Source organism: Balearica regulorum, chromosome 23 (assembly GCF_011004875.1).
Source record: "Balearica regulorum gibbericeps isolate bBalReg1 chromosome 23, bBalReg1.pri, whole genome shotgun sequence".
Lineage (NCBI taxonomy): Eukaryota > Metazoa > Chordata > Aves > Gruiformes > Gruidae > Balearica > Balearica regulorum.
Window position 1 is genome coordinate 1,969,675 of NC_046206.1, and position 13,929 is coordinate 1,983,603.

A 13,929-nucleotide genomic window follows, 5' to 3' on the forward strand; every position below is an offset into this window, starting at 1 on the left:
CAGAAGGTCACAGCAGAAGGCAGCAGGCAATGGATTAGCAAACACAAGAACTCAGCAGGTCTATTCAGCTCAGCCGCAGGATTGCGTTGCTTCTGAAGTCAAGAAACTTGAGGTTCCTGAGCTCTCTGATCTTTAAGGTCCCTTCCAACCCAGCTGTCATGGATGAAGGTGTTTGACAGCTCTCAAGGGGGAGAGGGGGGGGTTGCACCCCACCACACCAGGCCATTCTATGATTCTATGAAAATAAAAGTAAAAACTCTAATTATGATGGTGATGAAGACCATGAAAATTGTTGTTTCTGAAGTGGCTTCCATGGCTGCCAGTCATGCCTGAGAACCAACTGCATTAGATTCTGTGTAAATACACAGCAAAACTATATGCCATAGAAACCCTGGGGCAATTGACTCAGAACAATGCATTTCAGAAATGCAAGAATGAAATATGGGTCTTTTTCTTCCATGCCTCACCTGCAGTGATCATTTAAGGCTTGTACAAATCGTTGCAGAAGACTGACTTGGAGTTTCCCTTCTGTTCATGTTAACTTCAGGTAGTATCTTCCTGAGCAGAAAGCAAGCTGCTTTTTCCTCCAAGCAGCACATCCCCATGCTGTAAGCTTGGAGTGCTGCACTGCAGAATGGAACAGCCCGTTCCAGCAGCACTGACTGCTACCATTGCTATTCACGGTGCATCCTACTTTATTTTCCTTTATATAATAGACATAATGTGGGAAGCAAATGCCATGGCTAGACCACTTCAAGAGCTCTGGCTTTTACTGATCTGAATGTCACAAGTTTACTGTGAAGAATTTATACTAGTCAGCTACTGAAGCAGTGAATGCTACTGCCAACATCCTAGATGTGCAGTGAAACAGTGAGAGAGACAAGCAGCCCACACAGCAATCTCCTTCCTTCAGTAAACTGGTGGGAATAATATGTAAATCAGTTTACAGAATAAACTGTCTTTCTATGAGCAGCACAGTCTGAGTGCACTGCTGTCCACTGGCAGTAGTGTGTTTTGAGTTGTGACCCTGTCCACCCTTGCACGTTAAACAATGAGATGAAGCTCATATCAGAACGAGGGAATCTTTCTCAGACAGTGCAAAAGTATTTTGGTAGTGATGTGAATGGCACATTTTGCTGCCATATGTTGACCTGCTGTAACACTGATGGGGCTAGAGGTATCAGCCTATAGACGAAGTAGAAACCCTGTGTTCTTACCTTACTAAGTGACTAAAATAAATTAGTAACATTAAAGACCTTATAATGTTATACATGGCAAGTATAGTGTTGATAGAATTCTCTTGGCAAAGGCCCAAGACAGGTAATTATCCTCGGCCTCCCTTGTTTTGCTTTGCGTGGGCAGTGGCTTGAACATTTCTTCTGTGGCGATGCTGTTAGGAACTGTTAGCTATCGGTACCCTCACAAGCCACCCCAAAGACAAACATGATGCCTTTAAGGTTTGTTCTCTTGCCTTGTTTATAAAAACATGTTTGATTTCAAATTACATATTTGCTTAAAGATCAGTATTCAAGGGAGAAATGTGTTGAAGCACTCATCTGTGATTGTTTACATCAAGCACTGACCAAAACAGCTGAAAAGTGCTCTTTGTAATGCTAGAGATGGGGGAGGGCAGCATGGAAAGTGACATCTCTATACATAGAATCATAGAATCATTGAATAGTTTGGGTTGGAAAGGACCTTAAAAGACCATCTAGTACCAACCCCCCTGCCATGGGCGGGGACACCCTCCAATAGACCACGTTGCCCAAAGCCCCATCCAACCTGGCCTTGAACGCTTCCAGGGAAGGGGCATCCACAACCTCTTTCGGCAACCTGTTCTGGTGTCTCACCACCCTCACAGGGAAGAATTTCTTCCTCATATCTAATCTAAATTGACCCTCCTTCAGCTTAAGGCCATCCCCCCCCTTGTGCTGTCACTCCATGCCCTTGTAAACAGTCCCTCTCCAGCTTTCAGGTAGCCCCTTTAGATACTGGAAGGCTGCTATAAGGTCTCCCCAGAACTTTCTCTTCTCCAGGCTGAACAACCCCAACTCTCTCAGCCTGTCTTCATAGGAGAGGTGCTCTAGCCCTCGGATCACCTTCGTGGCCCTCCTCTGGAATTGCTCCAACAGGTCCATGTCCTTCTTGTACTGGGGACCCCAGAGCTGGACGCAGTACTCCAGGTGGGGTCTCACGAGAGTGGAGTAGAGGGGGAGAATCACCTCCCTCGACCTGCTGGTCACGCTTCTTTTGATGCAGCCCAGGACATGGTTGGCTTTCTGAGCTGCAAGCGCACATTGCCGGCTCATGTTGAGCTTCTCGTCCACCAACACCCCCACGTCCTTCTCCTCAGGGCTGCTTTCAATCCATTCTCTGCCCAGCCTGTAGCTGTGCTTGGAATTTCCTTGACCCACGTGCAGGACCTTGCACTTGGCCTTGTTGAACTTCATGAGGTTCATGCGGGTCCACCTCTCCAGCCTGTCAAGGTCCCTCTGGATGGCATCCCTTCCATCCAGTGTGTCAACTGCCCCACACAGTTTGGTGTCACCGGCAAACTTCCTGAGGGTGCGCTCAATCTCACTGTCCATGTCGCACAGTGTCAGTCCCAGTACCAAACCCTCAGGAACGCCACTTGTCACTGTTCTCCACTTGGACATTGAGCCATTGACCACAACTCTTTGAGTGTGACCATCCAGCCATTTCCCTATCCACTGAGTGGTCCATCTGACAAATCCATGTCTCTCCAGTCTAGACACAAGGATGTCATGTGGGACAGTGTCAAACACTTTGCACAAGTCCCACTAGATTACATCAGTTGCTGTTCCCCTGTCCGTTTATCCATTCATACGTTAAGGACCAATTTAAAACTAGGATATTACTCAAGTATCTACAAGGACATCCAGAAATACAAAATTATTTCTTTTCTGAAATCAATTAAGAGGGTGAAACTCAGTCTAGATGTACAAGAGATCATAAGCCATTCAAAAAAAGCTAGGGCAAATGCTTGTGGCTGCATTACAAAAAAAAAAAAAAAAAAAAAAAAGAGTTGTACTGTTAGCCTAAATTTCACATGAAACTGATTTAAAACTAAAATTCCAAGAGAAGGACCTGTGACAAACTCCAGAAATTATTGCTGAAAATTTTTTTTTTCTCATAAAGTCTGAAAAGAGAGAGAGAAAAAATTAGTTTCAGGTAACAATTTTGTCATTTGGCTAATCATAAATTTGATTAATTTCTAGTTCTGGAAAGGTGTCTAAATGTCAGCTCGCTATACCTAACTCTGTGTATCACCAAAATATTTAATGACAAATTAGCCTCAGAGTGCAAATCAACATAGTTTAAAGATCTTCTATCCATGTAGGGTTACAGATGGGTGTTCTGTGTTAATTAGTTAATATTTATGTTGTTGTAGTATCTAAAGGCTTCTGTCAGTAAACCATTTTATTAAATACTCCAAACACCAGTCAAAATTTGGTTCCTGCAGTGTATGTATACCATAGGACCAAATCACTAAACCACAAGAACCACAAGATAACAGCGATAATCATAAGCAGAATGAAAAAGAATAGCTGCTCAAAGCCAGAGGCTTAGACGTCACCTCTGAATTTCCGACTATTGGTTCTTCTGTATCATTCCTTTGTTATTATTATTGCTTTACAGATTCTGTTGTAGTTTCATGCTCTGAGTGTAAAAGACACTGGTGAAAAAGCAGTACGCTAACAGGACTCAGTACTTGGTACTTCAGCAACATCTGTCCAAAAATAACTTTTGGAAGGCATGCTAAATCAGAGGTAGAAAATTCTTCTCTTTTATGAATTACTATTTATTGAAATTTTAATAAACGTTCATCTCACTGGCTACAAGAGAATCTCAGATAGCAAGAAAGTAAAGCTTACCTTGAAGGAAAAGTCTGCTTGTCTTGTGCTGTTCATCCTCAACAGATTTGTTAAAAAGATGGACTAAGAACTTCTGCGTGATCAACTTTAATTTCATCTTGTGCGTCTAGTTTTTGAAGTGAATGCCATTTCTGAAGAGCACCATAGCATATAAAGTCATCTGTAAATAAAATTCCACAAGTATCAGAAACACACAAATAGCAAGCGTGTGACCACATGCAGGGGATCCATTTGCTAGGCTGTAGGTACGGCCTTAGACTTGTTTTCAGACTGAAGAGCTGTCAACTGGAAACAGACCACAGAAATGTGAAACAGAATCTTTTGCTATTGTATTTTTCTTTCTTTTCTCAATTTGTTCTGGGATTTATATGGAGATTGCAATTTGGAAGATTGTACTGTTGTGCTAGCAATAAGACCACACAATGTTCTTTGACTCTTTTACACCAAGATGAATTATTTTGCAACTTTGTCCATGCTGTTAAATCATGAATTGGGACAGCGGGCAGAAAATGGATCTGTGATTAAACTGGATTTCCTCTTTCATGTGGATTTCCAGATTTTGAAATATATTTGGTTACATAATAGAAGTACTTCAGAAAAAAAGCAGTAATTTATTACAAAAATATAATTTCTGAGGGGAAAAAAATCATTCAGATTTTAGGGGGCATAAATTCTCTTCTGAATTCTCTACCTCTCTCCCTCCATTCAGAGTGACACAGGCCTAAGTGCCTGACTTTACTGCCTCAGTAAATTACATAAACCTTGATGAGCTGAATTCAGGCCACAGACCATGAATGACAGTATTTACTTTCTTCAAATACCACCTTCCATGACAAAGAGCAGAAATTAATTGTAGAAGGAAGCTGAAAATATATTTCTATTGATGTCAAACATCTGGATAATTTTCAAAGTAAAGCCATGGCGTGCTTTCTAAAATAACTTCTGGATTAACCTGCACAGTGATAAAAGCTAAGCTGTATCTGAAAGCTCAGGCTGAGATGATCCAAAATTTGAAAATCTACAATGAAAATATTTACACCTATACTACTTCCCCACAGCCACTCTGACAGGTGTCTCTATTTGACCTGTTGTTGACATCTGCTTTAAAATGAGCTTAACCCAGCTGAAATGAATTCTATCCTTAGTGTGCTCCATTAAGGATGCTCTGTTCCTCTATTTAAATGCCAGCTTTCAGTCTTACCCTTTTTCTACCACTGTCTGGTAGTTACTGCTTATACAGAAAAGTAGTGTAAAATGGTGCAACTGCCTCAACCCATGCCTGCTGCTTTGGCATTTATCTCAGGAGAAATATGAAGAATAGCAGTTGACAAATGAGTGTCTGTAAAGATGGGGTAAGAGTAATGCTGATAATAAGAGGAGAGCAAGAACTTGAGGTAAGCCAAATACTGTGAATTGTTTTAGAAGACCACCAGGCTCCTGAGCTTTCACCCAGCACCTCTAAGCAGGATTAAGGCAAAGTGAAACAAGGCAATGCCAAATTTCCTGCTGCTACTCTGCAAAATTCTTGGCAGAGGATCTTGGGCAGTCACAGGACCCCAGTGTCCCCTTGTGCCTTAGAGCACCCCTACAAGGTATTTTCTTGTAGGCCCCAGGGAGGAGTTTCCTAGGAGCAGTCAGCTACGCTGCAGCTGTTTCTCCTGCTCTTAACAGCAGCTGTAGAATAGAAGCAAGCACTTTAGTGAGTCATATAGGATTTAAAATCAATCTTGGTTTAGAAGTCATCAGGATCACTGTCTACAGCAGAAGCAAAAATGTAACACTCTGACTTCAGTTGGTAAGCTATTTCTTAATGACACAGCTCTAGATGCATTAAGCCTTCATCACTGTGACTCAATAGTTTTCAGATAAGTTCCCTTAGTAAGGTGTGCTGGTGGGTAGAGGTGCTATAGGGACAAACAGACAGACTGGGTTCGGAGTCAGCAGTGCTCCCTTCAAGCCAACAACGCAAGCACAGAAACAATGCCAAGGCTTTGCAGACAGCTTCTTAGCCACAGTGCACTGTTGAAGCTGTGCTGAGAAGGATAGCTTTGCCAAAGCACAGAACACATCATGTTACAGGAGCATTTGTATGGCAGGCAAAATAGGAAAGGGCTTGGATGGATTGAAGTCCTCCTGAGGCTTGTCAAGCTGGATGGTCAGGCAAACTGTTGACCCAAAGCAAATCAGTATAATACAAACTATGAGAGGTGAAAGGCAATGGTAATCTCTTTCTGACTGTAGAGATGTTTTTGAGCCTCTACCCTTTTGGATTTTTTTATATTTCTATCTTGAGGCTGAGGTAATGGTGTAAATAACTTTGCACACATTACACAGAGCTTGACAAAGAACTCTAGAATGGAAGATGTTAATTACAGTTTAAATGTGCAGCAAGTATTCTCAAGGAACACACATGTTCCATATGCAATGCTAAAGGTACTACAAATAAACAATTCTGCTGAGTATTTTGATCTTTACTTTGTAGCAAAAAAATAGGAGCTGCTGCTTGAACCAGACTGAGTGTTGCTTAGCAATGGGAAAGGATCAGCTCCTGCTCTGTCCAGAAGAATAAAGCAAAGCTCTCCCTTAATTCCTTAGACAACACACAGGATTGTGAAGAAGAGTTTGAGAAAGCTTAGATTCCTATCTGGAAAAAAAAAAAAAAAATCACAGCAGAAATATGGAGCAATACACAAGCAGTAAAGAATGAGGGTAAAATCACCATGCTGCTAACATTACTAGGATTTTTTTTGTTGGCCAAAATAGCACAAGGATCTGACCCTGGCAGTAGTGTTATGAAACAACTGGCATTTACCTGTGGTTTTCTCTGAATGGAATTGAAGCAGTTATTTTCTTCTTCCTGATAAGACATTCCAGACTTCCTATTTTGTGGGGATTCTTCAGGTTTTCTCATTATGCGGATAGTTACTCCAACTCATGGAGAATGCAAAGACAGGGAAAGTAATCAGCTTACCGATAGCTGGATTGTACCAAAAGAGTTTGGGGAGCACCAGGTACTACAACAAGTCCTTATCCTGTCCACCCCTATTATAGGCCTATCATTCAGCTGTTAGCGAATGGCTTTAGCCAAACTCCCCTTGCAGGTTTCAGTAAACGTTTGCAGGCTCAGGTAAATGCATCTTTGGAAAGGTTGTGTGAACCTATTATTCATGTCACATATTATCCACAATGCTCTATAGTATAATACCAGGGATGCAATTGCGATATTTGGAAAGCCAGACAGTAAATTCAGGTAGACTTCAACAATTTCTTTCATTTTACACAGATCTCCGGTTAACTTTAAGGAGCAAGTTGGAGAAACTTTGTGAAGTGGGTAAGTGCCCCGGAGAACACTGGCTTAGTTGGAATTTTGATTGTGTAAATGTGGCCCTTTAGTATTTGTTAGCACATGGCTGATTTGTTAATACTTTAAGCATGTACGTTTATAATAAAACATGGCTAAGGAAATACTAACCTGACCGCAGGCACATAGTCTTTTGGTTGTCTTCAGGATCAGAAGACTGTTTTGTGGTAGGATTATTTTAGAAATGAAGCTTGATTAGAAAAGAAAGATGGAAATTTGCAGAATTGGCAGTGTGATTTCCTTGCCCAGTGCAACAACTTCCATAACCATTTTACCTTTTATTAAGTAAATGATGACATCAAACTTAAGCACATTACAAATGGCTATATTTAATGGCCTGATTATATGGACGTATCTGACTCTTAGTATTACTGTGAAAGAAATGCATTGTAGATATTGATTGCTAGTGTAATTATGAGTCATTTCCTCTGATATAATGCTTGTGCCAATGAAGGTTAGGATGCCCAAGGGGCTGTTTTAGGCTAAAAAAATGGAACTACAGAGGGAGTGTGCTGTGTAGAATGGCAATGACTTTCATTCAGAAAACATCTTTACAGGATAGCTTGGTTTTGAGAAGAAAAGGATTTACAACTTTTCTAATACGAAACTGGAATAATAAAAAACAAAACTAAAAATGGCAAGAGAGAGCAAAGTTCTGTACTTCCAACAGCTTTGTAACATTAAATAAACTTAAAAGAACAAATCATGTTTAGATTTAACTATCGCATGAAATACGATATTTAATAGCCTTTAATACAGTTTGATCTGGTATCATCAGGACAGCTAGTATGTTCTGTCCTGCTGTGTTCCCCCTCAGGAATTACCTTTCACAGATAAATAACATGTCATATGGACCCTGTTTTCTCATATGGAGTTTCATACATCTATTCTAGTTGTTCTAGGAATGGAAATAAAACTTCTGCCTTGGTGCATAAGAAAATAAAGGATGATGGAGAATTGTGTCACAGATACTGTCAGAGAAATCAGCTAGATTGCTTATGGTCCTTACTAGGATGCTGAAAACAAGTAGTCATGCTTACAAGTGGTGATCCAATAGGTACTTAAAACCAAAACAGCTCCTTGATCTAGATCAGACTGCAGGAGATACTGTTGTAAACTAATCTCTATTGCAAAAGTTGCTGCGGTGAGCACATACACCAGGAGAGAGGGTAGTGGGGAAGTCAATGAGTCTACATTCCCTGATGAGACTCCAGTTGCTCTGCTGCCAGCCTCTTAATTACTCACATTATTGTAATAGAGCTTTCTGCAAAGTGGATGAGGGGGAGGGGAAATAATCTTTTGTTGTTCTTGCATTTAATTCCATCCCACTGCTTTCAATATTGGCCTTTTGGTTAATGGTTTACAATAAGGCTCAGGAGATCTGTTTTCAGTTGGCCACAGATTTCCTACAGGGAAGCACAAGGCACATCACTAAATCTAATTTCTCAGTGTGTTTGGCTAAGATGACTGACTTTGTTTCATCTATTTACTGTGTGCTGTCCTGAGCGAGGACTGTTTTTACCATGCTTTTAAAAATTACTGAATTTGGTTTTCCTACACACTCCACTAAAATAAGGACATTGGGAAACTAAATTTTATATCGGCAATCCTCACCAAGAATAAACTAGAAATATGAAATAATAGAAAGGAGGATGTTGAATTATGCTATTTTGCCAACACTGCTAATGGAATGCAGCAAAATCTACACAATATGAGTTGTAGTTAGATGTAATATGTTTATCTTCATGAGATGTATCAAAATAAGTTATATACCCTAGAGACAAACTGTCAAATCCAGTGTCTTCCCTGATTGTCCTACTTTCAAAGAGGATCCTGACTGTTAGCAAGTCTTCTCTTTTTTCCTTCCCCCCCCCCCCCCCCCCATAATGAGCACAGCCCTTCTCCAAAAAAAAAAGCTGGTGCTGCTGTGCAGATGGTAGACATCTGCAAAAGAAATGCATCATCTTACATCATCTGGCATTGCTCATGTTATCACTATAGGCATAGAGCCATTTATGTGTAACCTAACAACTACCTCATTAGAGATGAAACCTCTTCTGTGAAGAGAGCTAATACTACGCATCCAAGACATCGCCTTAATCCTATTTTGACAGCTTGATTAGCATTTATGCTAGCCTAAGGCTTTTACCTATACATGTAGATAGGAACTGCCACAGCTATTACTGTGAAATGCTTTATATAACAGACAATGCCCTGCAAAGACATGAAGTGCCTGTTTACATTCTATCATTTAGTCTTCAGGACATTATTTAATATTACATTAATTTGGATTGGAGATTTACAGTACAAGAACAGCAGTGAGAAAAACTGACTTCACAAATCAAGGAAAGATTCACAGACAAACCTTTGAAAATCATAATCTGGACTGAATGGGCAGCAGCTGCATTAGCATCACTTGGTGATTCTCACAAGTGAATTTGGCCCCTATGTATGCTACCAGACTGGTTATGGCAAAGATTAAAATAATAATGTGGTGCCAAAAGATTTCACAGCTAAACTTTAACATCCCAAATGAGGCAACTACCCAGATGTGCCTGGGTAGTTGCCTCAAAACAACCTGATCTGGTTCCAGGATATTATATATCCCAAGAGCCTAGATCCAGTCTTTGGTAATAAAGCAGAGGATATATTCCATTCAGGAACAATGATTCTGCATCAAGAGCAAGAATTTTTTAGGATCTTTTCTTTCTCACTGCATTTCAGCACCATCTTAAGACCATTATGCAAAAATAGAAACACTACTTCCCTCATATTTTTATCCTCTCTACAATATTTTTAGAGAAATGCAGGGCTGAGAAGAATAAAGCTAGTAATAGAATCTCAGTCTCTCATTTTGTTTTATCTGTGCCTTAAATCTAGTTGCAACTAAAAATGTTGAGGAAACAGAAGGTACCCCCAAAAGGCAGGGAAAAATGCTGCATGTTGCCTTAAACTATGCTCTGGGCTGATTTTTAAATTTAATTCTTCCTTGTTCTGTTTGAGTGACTGTCTACCTGTGTTTTTTTTATGCAAGCAGCATAATCCTCTTTAGTGACCTTTCAGCTAGAGAAAAGTTTAAGGGACAGTACTGCTTGAGTTGTTTTGGAGAACTTGCCTCCAGAGGTGGTTGCAATTCTTCAACTGGTGATCCAACTGTACAGTTTGTAGAATAGCAGAGGACAAATTCTGATGATTACTGTTTAAGAGTAGGCTGTAAGTAGTAGAAACGAAGGGGAGCAGTGAAGACTCCTAGTAGGAAGCTGAAGACCCTCTTTCTGGCAGGATGGAGGGGATTTTGAGAATGAAGCTTCTTAGCACTAAGTCTTCTAAGGGGGAAAATCCCCAGCAATTGGCACTCTTCTCAGGCTACAGTGCAGATGGGTCTTCTCCAAAATACATAAATATGCACTGTGTGCCTGATATGAAACAATATGAAAGCTGTTTGCAGGGCTATTGTTGCTTCTTCAATGTTATATTTCCTTTACACTACAATATCTTCAAATCTCTGTTTATCCTCTATGCTTTTACTTTCTTCCTCTGAAGAAGACAAATGTTTACATTTTATTTAAAACTTGCACCCCCCTCCACCCATTGCATTATTCTCTCTACTGTGTCACCTACTTGTACAATTTTCTTCCACAGAAACGGAAAGAATGGAAAGATTCACCTTCTGGAGCCTTGACTTGAAAGGAGCTACCTCTGCCCTCTTCCAAAAGGAGTAGGTACCACTCTTGTGGTAAGGAAGAGGAGGAGCAAAGGGTTGTAAAAGACCCTTTTATGCTGTCTCTTGTATAACTTGGTTACTTTTGGGGGATGGGGGAACCTTCCTTAAGCTGCTAAGTAGAGTCCACTGGTCATTTATGCTTTAGATCCACTTCTGTGGAAAAAATCTTTTTAGCTTGGGTCTAAATGTGAAATGGAGCTCCACGTTGATAGAATGTGGTTTCTCCTAACTGTCATATGTACTTGAACATTCCTGTCGGGCATATTTATACTTTGTTAAATAAAAGCAGATTGAAGGATGGATTTTTTCCAATTAAGATAACCATTTATTTCTTGCTACCAAACATTTAGGCAGAGGCACCCTAATGTTTTAGTCTCTTCTGCTCTCACTTTGCATATCCTGGTTTTACACGTGTATTACTCCATGTAATATGATGGTGAGTCTTCTAAAGCAGAACTAGATCAGCCGTTCTTTTAAAATAGCTAGGTATTAGTGATGGTTACGCTATTATTTAGAGGCACTGCATGACGGATGTGCTTTAAATGCCTTGGCTAATCAGAATGCTTCCAATTAAAACAAATATTAGTGATACCATGGGAAGAGTGTAAAAGAACAGGCAATACATCCTGATGTACTATTTAGACCTCCCCCTTATTTTCCGTGATTCTGAGCTGCTGAGAGTCTTTCTTTGAATTGAAACATCAGTGTTGACTGGATAGATTAAAAAGAGACATTTACTGTACACTGTAAGTGTAATGGTTTTATGCATGGAAACATACACATTAAATTTCAAGTTTTAACTTCAAAGATGGAAGACTTCTTGTATTTGCAAAACTACATGAAAAGTAAGTGCCAGCTAACTTCTAGGAATACCATTAGATTGTTTATGACATTTCCATGGTGAGTCAGACTGACAGACTATCTTCATGAAGTTTCTTTCAAAAGCCTGGATATTTTCATGAATAGGTTAACAGAGGTCATGTGCATATTTTCTTGGCTCTTTGTATGGAACAATTACCTATTTGCACACATGTGGCAAGCAAAATCCTAGAGCAGAACAAATGCTGAGATCAATGTTGGAGTTTATTCCAGGTATGGAGACAAAACTTATGTTTTTAATGACAGGATCCTGAATTTCTGGATTGTAATTTTCTCTTTCAGATTTGGATGATTTCATCTTCATTCTTGTGGTTTATGATATCACCAGAAATGCCTTAATAGTTAGTTTGGTAAACCATATTTCCTAAAGGAGGAAGGGACGACACTAATTTTTTTCTTTATTATGACTTCCTTACAAAATAATCTGTGACAAAGAGAAGGATATTTTAAGGGACTATCTCTGCTTGTATTGCCTATCTGTGAAGAGGAATATTGATTTGAGGTGCATCTTGCACCTTGTTCTTATCGATCATAATAAATATCTACACAGACTAGAAAAACACTTTGACCAGAGAGACTATTGAAGCACATTCCCTCAGTGTGTCTCTAATGTATGCCTATTTTCTGTAGCCTACAAATAAGTAGTAAGTCTACTCTGTGGTTTATAAATCTGGGTCTAATGGTTCCCACAAGTAATTCTTTGCAGACTACCTCTCCTTAATGATGCTACCATATGGGACATGTTGATGAAAATTATTTCTGTTGCTTTTCAATGATCAGCAACATAAAACAACTGTCATTATAGCAACAGTTATAACTGCCCTGTTGCATCAGGTTTGAATCTTAGGATTTGACCTCAGTAGCAATTTTAGATTGTAAACTTTTATGCTTTGTAGTCAGTCTTTGAGAAGAACTGTCTGCTTTGTTATTTCTTTTTAGTTTGACAGCTGAAGTCCTCTCTTGACCCCATACAATGCTTCAATGTCATAGAGAATTTCCAGTGCATCCTGTAGTAATCATCCTGCCTCAAACAGCAACCAGTGAACAGTTAAGTCAGGAAAAGGGGAATGCTGGCTATAAAGAGAGTTATTTTGCAATCTGTCCATGATGCTGAAGCTGCACCTACCCTGTGAAATGCCTGTATAGTTAAAACTCTAGTTGACTTGTTCTCATATTTGCATAGTACAAGTAGCATTAATTTGATAGATAGCATTGCTGCTGTTTTTAAACCTGGGAGAAAACTTGATCCAAACTGTTCACTTTTATGCAAAGTACCCAATGAAGTCAATAACTGAAACTCGTGTTTCACTTATTGATTTGTGTGATTTGCCCTTTTTATTTTATAGATTAAGGAAAAGAAATTTATGGGCATGGCCCATAGATGTCTGTTAATGGCAAAAAGAGGGAAATATTTCAGGTAGTGTACTTAGAACATCTCATCTGGTCTCTATTGGACTTTAATCATAAAATCCACAATTTTGTTTTTAAATTACTTAGAAGCTTAAATTAAGACTAGACATTTGGTGTCTTTACTCTGTCAAATCTTTTTTTTTGGGGGGGGGGGGGAGGAGGGGGTGTGCAGTGTGGAAGGTCCTGTTTCTGGAAATCTGCTACAAGTGAAATGGCGTTGACTTTCATGGGACTACTTCCCTTTACTTACCCTGAGAATTAATACTACTATGTCATGGACTAAGATATTGTTTAATAGGAATAAAGATATACTAGATATCTTTAACACAAACAACTACTCACAGTATGTAATAATTCATGCTATTTGTTGTATGTAACAGTCTTTCTTCGCGTATCTTTCTGTTCCAATTTTAAGCAGTGTCAGAAAAAGAGCTGTCTTAATTGATTTAATGTATGTTCTGCACAAGATTAGGTCAATGCATACAAATACTACTGTTTAGCAAGTATTTTGCTGTTTTGCTGATTTTTGTAGAGAAGACTGAGACTTCATAGAAAAATCTCAGTTGCAGTTTATAAAATGGACAGTTGCGTCTTATAAATTAGTTATAGCTCTTTAGTCAATATGTAATGACCTATGCCTTTCCATGACCTCTTATTAT